We start from the raw sequence: 16,172 nt of genomic DNA, 5'->3' as shown, positions 1-16,172 counted from the left end.
TTAGTCATATGTCTTGTGACTCATCAAAACATATTCACCATCTATATCACTGTGTTTATCCTAGCCCGGCATCAACTCTTACTGAAAGAATTATCATTTCTAAAGCCATATATGAGTTTATCCTGTGTTTATCAACTAGGCAGGGACTGAGTAATCCACTACCAAAAATGAGGAAATCAAATCCTCACTGAAAATATTCCCCAGTTTTCAACCAGAAAGAACAAAAAGGAGGATTATATTAAACGCTAATATTCTGTGTGAGTATAAAGACTATTTCACAATTGTACTATATGTTACTGAGAAACATTTTAAAAAATAAAAACTCAAGGATAAAGTACATGAGTATTTTACCCTCTTGCCATTATGAAAATGGTTGTATGTTTATGCCAACAATCAAAAGGATAATGGAGTCAACTGATACACTTTGTTGCAAATTTAGAACATATTTTCCTTTTTAAGTTATCCTTTTACATTTTAAAAGTAGCATAACAATAGAATAGAATATGTGGAAATTGAAAAGAAAATGTGGAATGAATATGGGAAACTGAAAAATAACACTGTTATTGTACTATTGTAATGTTGTAATTACTGTTCTTGCTTTAATATATTTCAAGTGTCTTAACCTTCCCCTTCAAGTACATACTCTTACATGCATTCAAATTTATGTTGCATTTCAATTTCTCCACTGGTTGATTTTAAAAGATTTAGTATTTATTTATACACAAATTGTCTTATGATGTGAATTGCATAAAAGCGTATGAAAATGGCTAGGAAAGAAAGGCATTGCTTGGGGCGCATGGGTGGCTCAATCAGCTAAGCTTGTACCTTCAGCTCAGGTCACGATCCCAGAGACCTGGGATAGATATCCCCACTTCGGGCTACCTGATGAGCAGGGTACCTGCTTCTCCCTCTTCTCCACTTGTGCTTTCTCTCACATCTGCTTTTGTTTTCTCTCTCTAATTATCTCTGTCACTATCTCTGTCTCTCTCTCAAATAAATAAAATCTTTTTTTTTAAAAAAGGCATTGCTGCATGAGATAGATGATGCAAACATTGTGTCAAATAAGATTTTTGTAGGTTGCATGATTTAAAAAAAAATCCACTATTATTAACATATATAATATTGATGCAGAATTCCAAAGTGTTGAAATGGGTTTGGTTTTTTAATATATGAAATTATTTTGTAATATTAGTTTATGGGGAAAAAAAGCACAATGCTTTTCCTAAATAAAGTCTTCATATGTTATAATGACAGAAATAAGATGATGATTCCCTGAATTGTAAATTCAAGACAAAAATGCAAAATAATGTAAAGGAATCCATTTCTTTTACCCTGTTTTTAAATATTTCCTTTGTGCACATCCCTCCCTAATCTGATAACTCAATTTTTTTCTTTATTTGCCTTTCAAAATACAATGTAAAGGAATCTTTTTTTATGATATGTGTAATGGAAGCAATTGGAGCCATGCTGTTCTATTTTATCAAAAGCTATCAATTCAACAATACCAGTACCAATGATATGCAGTTGATTATTGTGAAGCTTGACAGATAAACTATCCAGAGTTACACAGGTAGTGTAGTATTTGCTCATATTCTCTGTATTCTTTAAATTATCAGTATGATTTATCTAACACTGACTTATTTCTTGGATAGAAGAACAAATGTAAAGTTGGACTTTTAAAAATATTTCAATCCTTTGTTTTAATATTTAAATTAAATAATAATATTTCCATTTGGCCTAAAATATTTTTATTCTGCAGTCCACCACCAATTTAGCTTATTTCTTTAGAAAGAGCATATGATATATAAACTCAGACTATTTTTTTTTTATTATTATACTATCACATGTCAGAAAATTTTATTTCTATTACAGTTTGGCTGAGTGTATAATTCTAGGTTAAAAATTAATTCTTAGCAGAATTTTGAAACCATTCTTCATTGTCATCTGTGATTGCTACAAATATATTTTGATGTTAGAGATTTTCACTTCAAAGAATCTGACCTCCATTTTTCCTCTCTTTCTGAAAACTGTAAGAATCTTCTAATTATATTTGGTGTGCTTAAATTCAAAATAGTGCATTTAGAGTTGGATTTTTATTCTTAATTATTCTTCCTGCTCAGTATTTATGAAAGCTTTCAAAATAAAAAAATAGTAATAATGGCACCTTTATACATTTGTCAAAACCCATAGAATTATACAGCAACAAAAAACTGAACTTTAAAACTCATAAACTATGAGTTTTATTTAATGTATCAATATTGGCTCATCAATTGTAATAAATATACTAATGCAAGATGTTAATAATAGGAGAAACTATGTGGTAGGGAAGGGGGATAAGTGGGAATGCTCTGTACTTTCTGCAAAATTTTTCTGTAAACTTAAAACTGCTCTAAAAAAAGTCTAGTTTTAAAAGTAACACCTGTATTTTTCTTTAGGAAATATTATTTCATTATTTATATTCAGACACACTTTGTTTCCTATTTTTAATGTTCTGTTATATAGATTTTAGACTTCCTGGTTTGCCTTTTTATGTCTATTATTTTTTCTTTCATATTTTCCAACCCTTTTTCTACTTGGCCAAATTTTGGAGAACTTACTGCCTGTAGTTCCTATTAATTGAAAATTTTAACACTATTATTTTTAATTCCCAAAATTCTGAGTATCTGATTACTCCCTTTTAATAAAAGTTGTTTTGTTCTTTTTGTTTTATACAGTAATGTTTTCTTTAATATTTATGAGTAATCTATGAATGAGACCTCTGGTTTCAAATGATAGAAACCTGTTTCCAACTGACTTAAGCAGAAAAGGAGAATGACATTCATTGGCTATTACTAGCTCAACTTTGTTCATATGGACAAATTTTTTTTTTAAGATTTTATTTATTTATTTGATAGAGAGAGAGATCACAAGTAGATGGAGAGGCAGGCAGAGAGAGAGAGAGATGGAAGCGATGCGGGACTCGATCCCAGGACCCTGAGATCATGACCCGAGCCAAAGGCAGCGACTCAACCCACTGAGCCACCCAGGCGCCCCCATATGGACAAATTTTAACAAATTACCATTGCCAGAGAGATTCAGAATTCTCACTGCTCAGAACAGGTTCACATGTCTATTATTTTTTTTCCATTTTATTTTATTTCTTTTCAGTGTTCCAGCATTCATTTTTTATGTACCACACCCAGTGTGTCATACAATAATATGTGTACTTCATAATACCAACCACCAGGCTCACCCAAACCCCCCCTCCAAAACTTTCAGTTTGTTTCTCAGAATCCACAGTCTCTCATGGTTTGTCCTCCTCTCTGATTTCCCCCAACTCACTTCTCTCCATCTCCCAATGTCCTCCATGATATCCCTTATGCTCCACAAGTAAGTGAAACTATATAATTGACTATCTCTGCTTGACTTATTTCGCTCAGTATAATCTCTTCCAGTTTGTTCATGTCTATTCTTAATACCAGGGGGTAAGTTAATCACTATGAGAACCATGCAAATTGAAAGCAATAGTGGGGTGATTCTCAAAGAAGAAAAAAAAAAAACCCAATGCTGGTCAGACAAGAATAGTTCATTAGAAGAAAAACTATTATACAGCCTCAAATATCTCCATTTTCCAAGATCATCAGTTTTTTTGTTTAATTAGCTTATTCTTTTTGGAGGGGACAGTGTAGAAGTGGAGATTCATTTTTCATAAAAGACTAGTTGGTAGCAACTTCTTTATAGATCTGTCTGCTGAGGTAAGTGAAACAAGCAGAAATAAACTATTAGGACTACATCAAAATAAATAGCTTCTGCACAGTAAATGGAACAATCAACAACACTAAAAGGCAACCTATAGAATGTAAGAAGACATATGCAAGTGACTTACCTGGATAAAGGGTTGGTATCCAAAATATATAAAGAATTATCAAAACCAACACCCCCAAAAAACAAATAATCCAACTAAAAAGTGGGCAGACCACATGAACAGGCATTTTTCCAAAGACATCCAGATGGCCAACAGACACATAAAAAGATGCTCATCATCACTGATCACCAGAGAAATGCAAATCAAAACTACAGTGAGATACCACCTCACACAATTGTCAGAATGGCCAAAATCAACAACACAAGAAACAGGGGTTGGCAAGGATTCAGAGGAAGGGTAACCCTCCTACACTGTTGTTGAGAATGCAAACTGATGCAGCCACTATGGAAAACAGCATAGAGGTCCCTCAAAAAGTTAAAAATAGAACTACCCTATGATCCAGCAACTGCACTACTAACTACTAAGTTTATAATATTTCATACTCTTTATAAAAAGAATATGAAAACACTAGTTCAAAGGGATACATGTACCCCAATGTTTATAGCAGCATTAGCTACAATAGCCAAATTGTGGAAACAACCCAGGTGTCCATTGACTGGTGAATGGGTAAAGAAGAGGTGGTGCATGTATACAATGGAACATTACTCAGCCATAAAAAAGAATGAAATCTTGCCATTTGTAATGACATAGATGGAGCTAGAGAGTATTATGCTAAGTGAAGTAAGTCAGAGAAAGACAAATTACCATATGGTTTCACTCATATGTGGAATTTAAGAAACAAAACAAGAAAAGGAAAGGAAAAGTAAGAGAGTCAAACCAAGAAATAGAATCTTTACTATAGAGAACAAGCTGATGGTTACTAGAGGGGAGTGGGTACACTTGATGGGTCAAATAAGTAATAGAGATTAAGGAGGGCATTTGTCATGATGAGCACCAGGTGCTGTATGGAACTGGTGAATCACTATATTGTACACCTGAAACTAATATTACAGTATATGTTAACTAAATGGAATTAAAATAAAAGCTTTTTAAAAAGATTTTATTTATTTATTTGACAGAGAGAGACACACCAGGAGAGGGAACACAGGCAGGAGGAGAGGGAGAGGGAGAAGAAGGCTTCCTGCTGAGCAGGGAGCCTGATGTGGGGCTCGATCCCAGGACCCTGGGACCATGAACTGAGCCAAAGCCAGATGCTTAATGACTGAGCCACCCAGGCGTCCCTAAATAAAAACTTTTTTTAAAGTCAAATTATTTTTATTCTCAGTCATATTTCTAAATGAAGGACTAATTAATAAAATTAGCTGGTATGGATATTTGTTAGATTAATCAGGTAAATCAGGTTTCTCTTCAGGATTGGAGGGTTGACAGAAAATAAGTTTACTTTGGCAGGAAGCAGTCAGTCTACTTAGACTTTAATCCATCCTCATGCCAGAATAATAAACTCTTTACTCTGAGGGAAACAAAACCCATTTTAGGACCTTTGCCCTTTCCAGAAATTCAATTCTATTTCTCTAGAGATGGTCCCTTCAGTTTGTCCCAGGACATACATTGCTATTGTTGGTCATGCTGTAGGCATGGTATAAAGCCTATCTCTGGAACCTCCCAGGAAGAACATCTCTCATCTTTGCTCCAAACATATATGAATCCTTTATACTGTGTGCAAAAAATGTTAAAATTGACATTTTGACAGTGAACAGATACCAAGATAGAGCAAAACCAGATTATTATGTGTATTACAAAGGAACTTGGGAGTGAACCCACTCACTCCATGTCCTTTGGACCCATCTGCTAGAAAAAAGATTAGGGCTCAGAGAAAGAGGCTTATGAAGAAACTTCTGTGAAAAACATCTGTTGTCTTATTGCAAAGATAGAATGGTGGTATAAGTTGAGAGAGATCCATCAGACCACTTCAAACTCATGATATATTTGTTGCATCTAGAAGACATTGAAGGCAGGTGTATAATTCACTCCTAGTATTCTACTTTTTCATTGCTAGTACCTTAGTAGTATAAAACAATTATTCCATTACACATGGACTCAGTGGGGCAGGAATTCAAACAGGACACAGTAAACAGGGCTAGTCTCTGTTTTATAGTGTGTAAGGCCTCAGCTCAGAAGACACAATGGTTGTGGGTGACTCAGGCATCTTCCCCCACAAGTCTGACAGTTGATGCTGGCTGGTACCTCAGCTGGGACTATTGATCAAAACTTCTGCACTTGACCACTCTATGTGTTTCAGGCTTCTTCAGAGAATGTAGTCCCCACATCTCAGTGGAAGGAATATGAATATAACATTGTAAGAAGATCATGTGTGCTGAAAGATCTTATGGTTGTTTTAGAAAATATATCATACCTGAGAAAGCCTAAGTAGTTTGTGAAAATAAGATAAGGGTGTCTATAATGGGAGCAGCCTGAACCTCAATTTGTTGAACAAGGAATGAATGGCACATATGAGAATGAATATTCAATCAAGCCATTTTGAATTCAGTCTCAAAGGAACAGTAAAAGGCTGAAGAACTCCAGCAGTAAAAAACAGGAGGTATGTCATCAAGGAAATGCAAATTAAAACAGCAAGGAGATACCATTACACACTTCTCTGAATGACCAAAATCCAGAATACTGAAAACATTAAATGCTGGTGAGGAAGTGGAACAAAAGGAACAGGTGGTAGCAATGCAAAATGGAACACTTGGAAGAAACGCTTTGGCGATTTCTTAAAAAACTAAGCATACTTTTAAAATATGATCCAGAAAGTGTGCTTCTTGATATTTACCCAAAGTAGCTGAAAATTTATTTACACACAAAAACCTGCTCCCAGTTTGTAGCAGCTTTATTCATAATTGCCCACACTGAGAAGCAACCAAGCTTTCTTTTTTTTTCCCATTTATTTATTTTCAGAAAAACAGTATTCATTATTTTTTCACCACACCCAGTGCTCCATGCAAGCTGTGCCCTCTATAATACCCACCACCTGGTACCCCAACCTCCCACCCCCCCACCACTTCAAACCCCTCAGACTGTTTTTCAGAGTCCATAGTCTCTCATGGTTCATCTCCCCTTCCAATTTACCCAAAAGCACATACCCTCCCCAATGTCCATAACCTTCCCCCCTTCTCCCAACCCCCCTCCCCCCAGCAACCCACAGTTTGTTTCGTGAGATTAAGAGTCACTTATGGTTTGTCTCCCTCCCTATCCCATCTTGTTTCATGGATTCTTCTCCTACCCACTTAAGCCCCCATGTTGCATCACCACTCCCTCATATCAGGGAGATCATATGATAGTTGTCTTTCTCCGCTTGACTTATTTCGCTAAGCATGATACGCTCTAGTTCCATCCATGTTGTCGCAAATGGCAAGATTTCATTTCTTTTGATGGCTGCATAGTATTCCATTGTGTATATATACCACATCTTCTTGATCCATTCATCTGTTGATGGACATCTAGGTTCTTTCCATAGTTTGGCTATTGTGGACATTGCTGCTATAAACATTCGGGTGCACGTGCCCCTTTGGATCACTACGTTTGTATCTTTAGGGTAAATTCCCAGTAGTGCAATTGTTGGGTCATAGGGCAGTTCTATTTTCAACATTTTGAGGAATCTCCATGCTGTTTTCCAGAGTGGTTGCACCAGCTTGCATTCCCACCAACAGTGTAGGAGGGTTCCCCTTTCTCCGCATCCTCGCCAGCATCTGTCATTTCCTGACTTGTTGATTTTAGCCATTCTGACTGGTGTGAGGTGATATCTCATTGTGGTTTTGATTTGTATTTCCCTGATGCCGAGTGATATGGAGCACTTTTTCATGTGTCTGTTAACAAAACCAAAAGACAACTGACAGAATGGGAGAAGATATTTGCAAACAACATATCAGATAAAGGACTAGTGTCCAAAATCTATAAAGAACTTAACAAACTCAACACCCAAAGAACAAGCTTTCTTTAAGTAGATGAATGAATAAATTAATTTTGGTACATCCAGACAAAGGAATATTACTCAACACTAAAAAGAAAAGAGCTATTGAGCCATGAAATGACATGGATATGGGAGCCAATTGGAAAAGTCTACATACTGTATGATTCCAACTATATGACATTCTGGAAAAGGCAAAACTGTGGAGACAGTGAAAAAATCCATGGCTGCCAGGGATTTCTGGGTGGGGAGGAAAGAATAAGTAGATGGGGTACAGAGAATTTCTAAAGTATTGAAAATATTCTTTCTGATACTATAAAGATGGATACATGTCATTATACATTTATCCAAACCCACAGAATGTGCAACACCAAGAGTGAACCACAATGTAAATTATGGACTTTGGGTGTTAAAGATATGTCAATGTAGGTTCATTAATTACAACAGTCCACTGGGGGAGGATGTTGCTAACGTGGGGGAGGCTACACACATGTGGAGGAAAAGGTATATGGAAAATCTCCCTTCAGTTTTATTGTGAACCTAAAACTGCTTTTAAAAATAAATTCTTTAAAAAAAAAATGAGAGATAAACTCTAGGTTTAGAGAATGTTGAATGAGTCACAAGGGTCCAAATGAAATAGAGATGCCTCTTCTCAGTTCAAAGGTACTGCATGAGAAAGATGGCCCCAGATGTAAAAATTTACAATAGCATCTCACGATAAAGGACAAAAAAAAAATCAGTGTTAAACTCCTGCCAGAACCAGAAACAAAGAAGTCACCAATGCAAATAAAAATTTTTCTATCCCCTTAAACCTTTTCCTTCAAATATCAAACTACAGCTAATGTGGGAAGACTCGGATGTGAAGAGAAAGCAGAAACCAACTATACTATTCAACCTAAAAACATGTAGCCCCTCAGGGTTAAGAAAAGTAGACCTAAAGGAGGAGAAAAATGTAAGAAATCATACTCTTGAATTAATTAGTATTTAATTAGTATTTTGATGGATATTCTGTATTCTAAATTGAGTCTACAGTTATGAGGTTGACTATCCCCTGTCTAAAACAGAATAATCATGGGATATGCCAAATTTATAGTGCAGGGAAAGATTTTCTTCCCCACTGGGAAAAAAAATGAAAGAGATAGGAAGAAATCAAAGTAGATTTTTATTTGGATGGCATCACGTTAGCCATATGTTTAACCCACCACATACAAGTTCTGGCCTATCAGTCTTCAAGAAATCCATCCATATTTCTATCCATTTAGTAATCTGGTAATACTACTTCTGTGAAATTACACATTTTTATTCTTTTCTGCTAGCAAGGACAGAAAACATACATCCCCAGATAAAATTCAGTCCCAACCAAAAATACCCAGTCAGATTAATACAGAATATTCAACATAAGACTTCCCAACCAATTTTCTCTAAGTCTTGTAATTCTTTTGCAGAAATGGAACTTCTGATCTTCTAAATTTTTTGTTGAAATCCTTGCCTCACCGTCTCCTTCCAGATTAGGTAATGCCTAATATGACAATAATAGCTTCTTTTAGGTGACAACTGGTTCACATGTATTCAAGACATCAGTTTATGCTAGAGTTAATCTATGAAATATGGAATGGACCTTGATAAATCCCTGATGCTGCACCTGAGTTTATATGAACTATGTATTGTTGTTAGAATTGCAGGTCCATAGATGTCACATTATCCTGTTGAAGAATTGGAACAATATTCCTCAGATGGTTACTTGACAACAACAGAAACATTAGAAGTCTATCGAAAGCAAACTAAAAGTTATTCCTTTCTGGGATTCACTCAAATGGTTTGCAAAATAAACATTTCTGACTGCAGAAGTAAGTGATTTGACATTTGTGGGAATGCTTTGAATTTAAAGGAAAACAACAGTTCTGTTATGTTAATGTTATGTCAATAAAACAATAAGATAAAATTTAACTAGTTTCATTAATAGTAATAGCCATGTTATTTTCATTTTTCATTGTAATGATTATTCAATTCATTAAAGAATCATTAAATTCATTTCAATTTAAGAATCTTCATTTTAAGGGTAGAAACAGTTGCTGGTATTTAATAAATGGGAGGATATTAGCATGACCAAGTGAGAGTATTTGTAGATGTGTGAGACAATAGGCATGTTGAAAATATTCTGAAAGAGAATTCTAATAGAATTGCTTACCAAAAACATTTTCTTGTACAGAGACTTATGATGTTCTTAACAATATCTGATAAGACCCTTGGATCCAAATAATGTGAACCATAAGGTATTGTGATTTTCCATCAATGTTTGGAAGATAAAAATATTAATATGGACAGCAGATCTTCAAGATAATGAAGAAAAGGAAGTGTTACTATGACAGAAGGTATTACTGTTTTCTGGGTAGCTTTGTAAAATATGATGGGTTATTCTTAAAATACTAACATAACAAAACCTCTCTGGGATGTACAATATGATTATACTTCATGTTATTTCTAGGCTTTGTACCTGAGAAAGCATTCAGATAAACTTAGTAGAATATGGTAAATAAAAACCATATGTACAGAAAAGGATGTTCATCAATCTGTTTTCAATATCTGCATTGTATAGAATATATGCTTAATATATCTTTTTTCAGTGACAGTTTTATGTCAGCCAATAGTTATCTTGACAATCTTCTTGTAATTGAAAAGAAGTGGTCAATAATGAAAATGCAAAGGTAGTTCAGAAAAATATAATGACAAAAGAAAAAAGTTAATGATTAACTGATTTCTGTTTCATCTCCTTTATATTAAAAAAGCGATATTGAGGTTCTTTTTTTTTCTTAAGATTTTGTTTACTTGACAGACATCACAAGCAGGCAGAGAGGCAGGTAGAGAGAGAGGAGGAAGCAGGCTCACCAGTGAGCAGAAAGCCCAACTCGGGGCTTGATCCCAGGACTCTGGGATCATGACCTAAGCCGAAGGCAGAGGTTTTAACCCACTGGGCCACCCAGGTTCCCCGATATTGAGGTTCTTTAAAGGGAAAGTAAACAGCATGCATTTCCTTTATATTAAAAAAGCAATATTGAGTTTCTTTAAAGGAAAAGTAAAAGCATGTAATAATTTATTTTAAAAATATGATGTGTAAATTCATATTTATGGGTTCTTTAGGCAAAATTTGTGGGCAGATATGCATTTAAATCCTAATTTTTTTCTCCAATTTATTTATTTTCAGAAAAACAGTATTCATTATTTTTTACCACACCCAGTGCTCCATGCAAGCCGTGCCCTCTATAATACCCACCACCTGGTACCCCAACCTCCCAACCCCCCGCCACTTCAAACCCCTCAGATTGTTTTTCAGAGTCCATAGTCTCTCATGGTTCACCTCCCCTTCCAATTTACCCAAAAGCACATACCCTCCCCAATGTCCATAACCCCACCCTCCTTCTCCCAACCCCCTCCCCCCAGCAACCCACAGTTTGTTTTGTGAGATTAAGAGTCACTTATGGTTTGTCTCCCTCCCTATCCCATCTTGTTTCATGGATTCTTCTCCTACCCACATGCTTAGCGAAATAAGTCAAGTGGAGAAAGACAACTATCATATGATTTCCCTGATATGAGGAAGTGGTAAATCCTAATTTTTTAAAACACTTGAACAGATTTATAATTGCTAATTGAAGAATGTTTTGGTGTATGTATCCCCTGTAGCCCATCCCATGTACTCACTGGGTGAGTTTTTACCTGTGTGAGACCCTTTTGGGAACTTAATATCCAAATATGGCTGTTTTCAGTTCCTTCCTTCTGGAATGTGCATATTCTTCCTCACGTCAAAAGGTAGAATTTAATTCTACCTCCCCTTGAATCTAGACTGGCTGTAGTAATTTATTTGAACTATTAGAATGCAGCTTAGATATGATTTGGAACATCTGAGACTAGATCATAAGAAACCCTTGGTTTTCTTCCTGGGCCTCTTGGAATGCTTGGGATTCTGATTCTTGGAACATGACCTACCATGATATAAGAAACCCAAGTCAGGGGCACTTGAGTGGCTCAGTGTGTTAAGCCTCTGCCTTTGGCTCAGATCATGATCTCAGGGTCCTGCGATCAAGCCCTGCATGGGGCTCTCTTCTCAGTGGGGAGCCTGCTTACCCCACCTCTCTCTCTGCCTACCTCTCTGCCTACTTGTGATATTTTTCTCTCTCTCTCTGTCAAATAAATAAATAAAATCTTAAAAAGAAAAGAAAAGAAAAGAACCCCAAGTCACATGGAGAGGCCATTGAAGTGTGCTGGTTGACAGCTCCAGCAGGGCTCCCAGCTAACAGTATCCATGGCCAGTCACGTAGCTGAGACTTCTTTGTTGTTTGGCCCCAGTTAATCTGTCAGAAGATTCCAGCCCCAGTTGCATGAGAGACCCTAAGGAAAAAAAAAATTTTCAGTTGACCCCAGTCAACTCATAGGCCCATAAATAAGAACAGATAATAACCATACAATAAAATTGTAGTTTTAAATTGAAAGAATAATAAATTGTTTCACATCACTAATATTTTGGCAATTTGTTATGCAGCAATATAAAACAGAAGCAATTCTCAATAATCACATTGTTTGGTATTCAAGGTCTGTGAGCTTTCCTCCAAACACTAACAAACTGATATAAAATTGAGGTAATTTTGGTCAAACAATCATGACATGCATGACAGGTTTACCCCTATTTAGTTGTAAACAGATGATGCTGCTTTCCTAATTTTACAAATCAGAGTGATAAACACACAAAATCATGTTTTTCAGTTTATAAGTATTTTAGGGAGGAATTAACATTATATTAATTAATAAATTGTTTCTCCTCATGGATCAAGAACCCATACTGAGCTAGATGTTAGGCTGCTTGTGTGGAAGCCTGAGTTGTTAGCATTTAGGTCTTAAAATAACAATCTATTTTAGGAAATGTAGCAAAGGAGGTAACTAATTCTCATTGTATTTTCAAGTGTTTGGACAAATAGGTTTGTTCATGCTTACAACTTAAAATATATACTGTATCAATCATCCTAAAGAAAAAAGATACATGTTTTGCTTCATTTTGTAAATTTTATTTGAATTTGGGGTTATGTTTAATTATCCCAGAAAAATTGCCAAGAGAGTATTATGTTTAGTTATTCCAGAAAAATTGCCAAGAAAATACTATTTTCCTCTCATGGTGAGATTTTTGACTATTGCATTTTTTGAAAATTTACATCTAAAATTTGAGAAAAATACATTTTAAATGTTTCCTAATTTCTTACCTTCTCTTTTCCTCCCTCATTTGTTTCTTTTCTTCCTCCCTTCATCCATTTCTCATTTTCTGATTTGTCACCATCTATTTATATCTCATCTTCTAGAAAGATGACATAACTAAAGCAAGGAGCTAGGATTCAGGTGACCAAGTTTCTATTCTAAATTCCACAAGTAACCAGATATGTAATCTTTGTTCACAATCTAGAGGCCTAAATTAATCCCTTGGAAACTTTAGGGGATTAAAATAGATTACTTTTTAACCTTTACCTTTGTTGCTTTAAAATTACACAATCAAAAATGTGTAATACAAGGCAATTACAATGTAAACATCAAAAGCTAATTTGGATAAGATATTTAAAAAGTGTACCAGACACTTAGTATGAGTTATATACTGTAATGAATTGAAGTCAAAATGAAGAGACAAATTACTTTAGGCTATTTAGTTCTCATAATACGATGAAATAAAGCATAAAATTTCTCTGTGGAAATAAATTCACTTTTCTTCATTGACTTCTAGGAGAAATAAACATGATTCCCATGTGTAAGGGATATTGGGTAACATAATCGAACCTGTATTCTGTTACAGTATTAAGGGACCCATCTATGTACTCCCATAGCATCACAGACATATCACAATCCCTGCATATAACAACTTGTGTATTTGTGTATTTTAACAATTTATGTACCTATTTGTCTAATGAAACTGAAGTTTCTTAGGGGCTTCTGACCTTGAGTTGTTTGAATTTCCACTCCCAGCCCCTATACAGTGTATGGGGCATTCAACAGGCCCTCAATATGCTTTTATAGAATAAAGAGGTACTGAATCAATCTTCAAATGGATATTTCTTGACACCAAAGCCATATAATTAGGTTATAATTTAGGAAGGGATACCTATATAAGTCTGATAATACAGTTAGGTAAGTAGCTTTGTGTAGGCCTAACAATATTATAAAGATTCTAGCACAAAACAAAGAAGAAAATGTGCCCCTTAAAGAGCATTTTCTCCATTATGAATATTCCATGAGAGTTCATGACAACAAGTTTTCCTCAAAAGTTGTTTAAAATATTCAAAGCTCTTAAAGAAATAGTGGATTAAGATAAGTTTGGAGCAGGAGCAGAAATTTTAGAGTAGATGTCATCATTTGGCCACAGCTTGCTACCCTGTGACTTCCATAGAAAACCTAATTATGATAAGGCCTATGAAGATATAAGCTACAACCCTACCTCTCCGTCACTCCCACCTCCAGTCACACACAGGTGAAATCATTCAATGTTTTAAGTTAAAGAATGCTGGCAAAATTTAAACGTATTAACTATGATATTGGTGATGCCATTTGAATATTTCAGGTGGTACTTAATCTTTAAAGCTGCTTTTCAGGGAGAAATATTTTATAACAATGGGATCTTCAATTCTCGATTTCCTATAGACATAGCATTGGCAGGATTCTGACATTTAAGTTTCTAAAAATTATTTTCAGTTAATGGATTCTTGGAATATGGATTTAAAGTTTAGAAGCTGCCAAATGGTTCTAGACATCTGCTGCCTCTCTGTGCTCATTAGTGCTGTAAACAACCCTCTTGTAGATAATAGTATAGAATATATAACCAGGCCAACTTGTCAGCAAGTTTCTTCAGGCTTGAGAAGAATATATTCTGTTATTTAAACCAAATATTTCAGAATTGACTTTTAACAAAAACTAAAATTAATATATTTGTCTTTATCCTTGTCCCTGATTACTCCAAGTTTGGATATAAACACAATATTAAATTTTACACATAGAAAACTTCATATTATTAAAGGCTTGGTTATTGTAGACAACTTGAAGCATGACTAGAAGTTTAGAAGGTCAGGTTTTTGTTTGTTTGTTTGTTTTTGTTTTAATCACTCTGTATGTGGTGCCTGGGTGGCTCAGTGGGTTAAGCCACTGCCTTCGGCTCAGGTCATGATCTCAGGGTCCTGGGATTGAGCCCCGCATCGGGCTCTCTGCTCCACAGGGAGTCTGCTTCCTCCTCTCTCTCTGCCTGCCTCTCCACCTACTTGTGATCTCTGTCTGTCAAATAAATAAAAATCTTAAAAAAAATAAATCACTCTGTACAGCATCACAGGCAAGGAACTTAATTATTGATAAGTTTAGTAAAAAAATAAATAAATAAACAAATAAATCCATTGGGATTACAAAATGCAATATTTTGTTTTTGAATCTTTAGTTTTTATGATCCCATAGTGATTTTTATTAATATTACCAAGTTTGGACAAGCTTAACTCATAAAGATTATAACTTAGAGTATTTGTCCCTTGAATGGAAGAAAATACAGTCTTTGTGGTACATTTGAAAAAGCGGTAATTGAATGACATAAAGATGAAATGAATGATAATTTATGAATGATGACATTAGGATCAGGTAAGGTGAGCATCAACAACAAACTGGTACACCTTAGGGAGAAGGTTTTCAATGAGTTAGGAAAGTGAATATTGGCAATGATGTTAGTTCTCTAACTTCAATAGAGAGAAGCAAGCATTTACCATTGTCTGGGTAATCAGGTGAAAGTTGAACAGAATGATCATGTATATTATGAAGCCTGGATAGTTAAAATGTTGTCAATAATGTTCAAAATGTTAAAGTTAAGATTTATCCAGTTATTCAGTTTATCCCCCAAAGTTTATCCAAGTCAGTACTGGTATTATCTTGTTAATTTTTACAGAGCTATATAAAATAGTTTCAGATGTATCATACTCAACTATATCTCAGTATTTCAAATATTCCTTTGTTGGGCAGTAGGAATGTAAGTCAAGCAAGGTAATTTTCAAGAGGTTCTAGAATTCTTTTCAGGGCCTGGCTATGAAAGGCATTTATGACATCTGTTATTCTAAGTTAGCAAATATGTATCTAATTCCATAAACTAAGGTTTAAGAAATACACCATTTTCTTATCCCTCAAATTAATTTTAATTTCAGACTTCCATTTTGTCAGAAATATCATCTCATTAATTATTTAAAGGCTTTCCACACACCTTTCTCCAGGGTTATGACTTCTATTTGTTAAGAGATTTTATCATTGTTGGTGGTCATTGAGGACGTCAAGTCTCAGTGTTGGGGTTAGGGATTCTAGCTTCAGTGTTAAAATTCACACCAGCTTCAGATGAAGCACCCTTTATCTTGTGATTTCCTCATCTGTTCTTTATGGTTTTAGATAATTCAATCCTTACTGTTTTCCTAAAGA

Source organism: Neovison vison, chromosome 6 (assembly GCF_020171115.1).
Source record: "Neovison vison isolate M4711 chromosome 6, ASM_NN_V1, whole genome shotgun sequence".
Classification (NCBI taxonomy): Eukaryota; Metazoa; Chordata; class Mammalia; order Carnivora; family Mustelidae; genus Neogale; species Neogale vison.
This window is presented reverse-complemented; position numbering follows the sequence as displayed.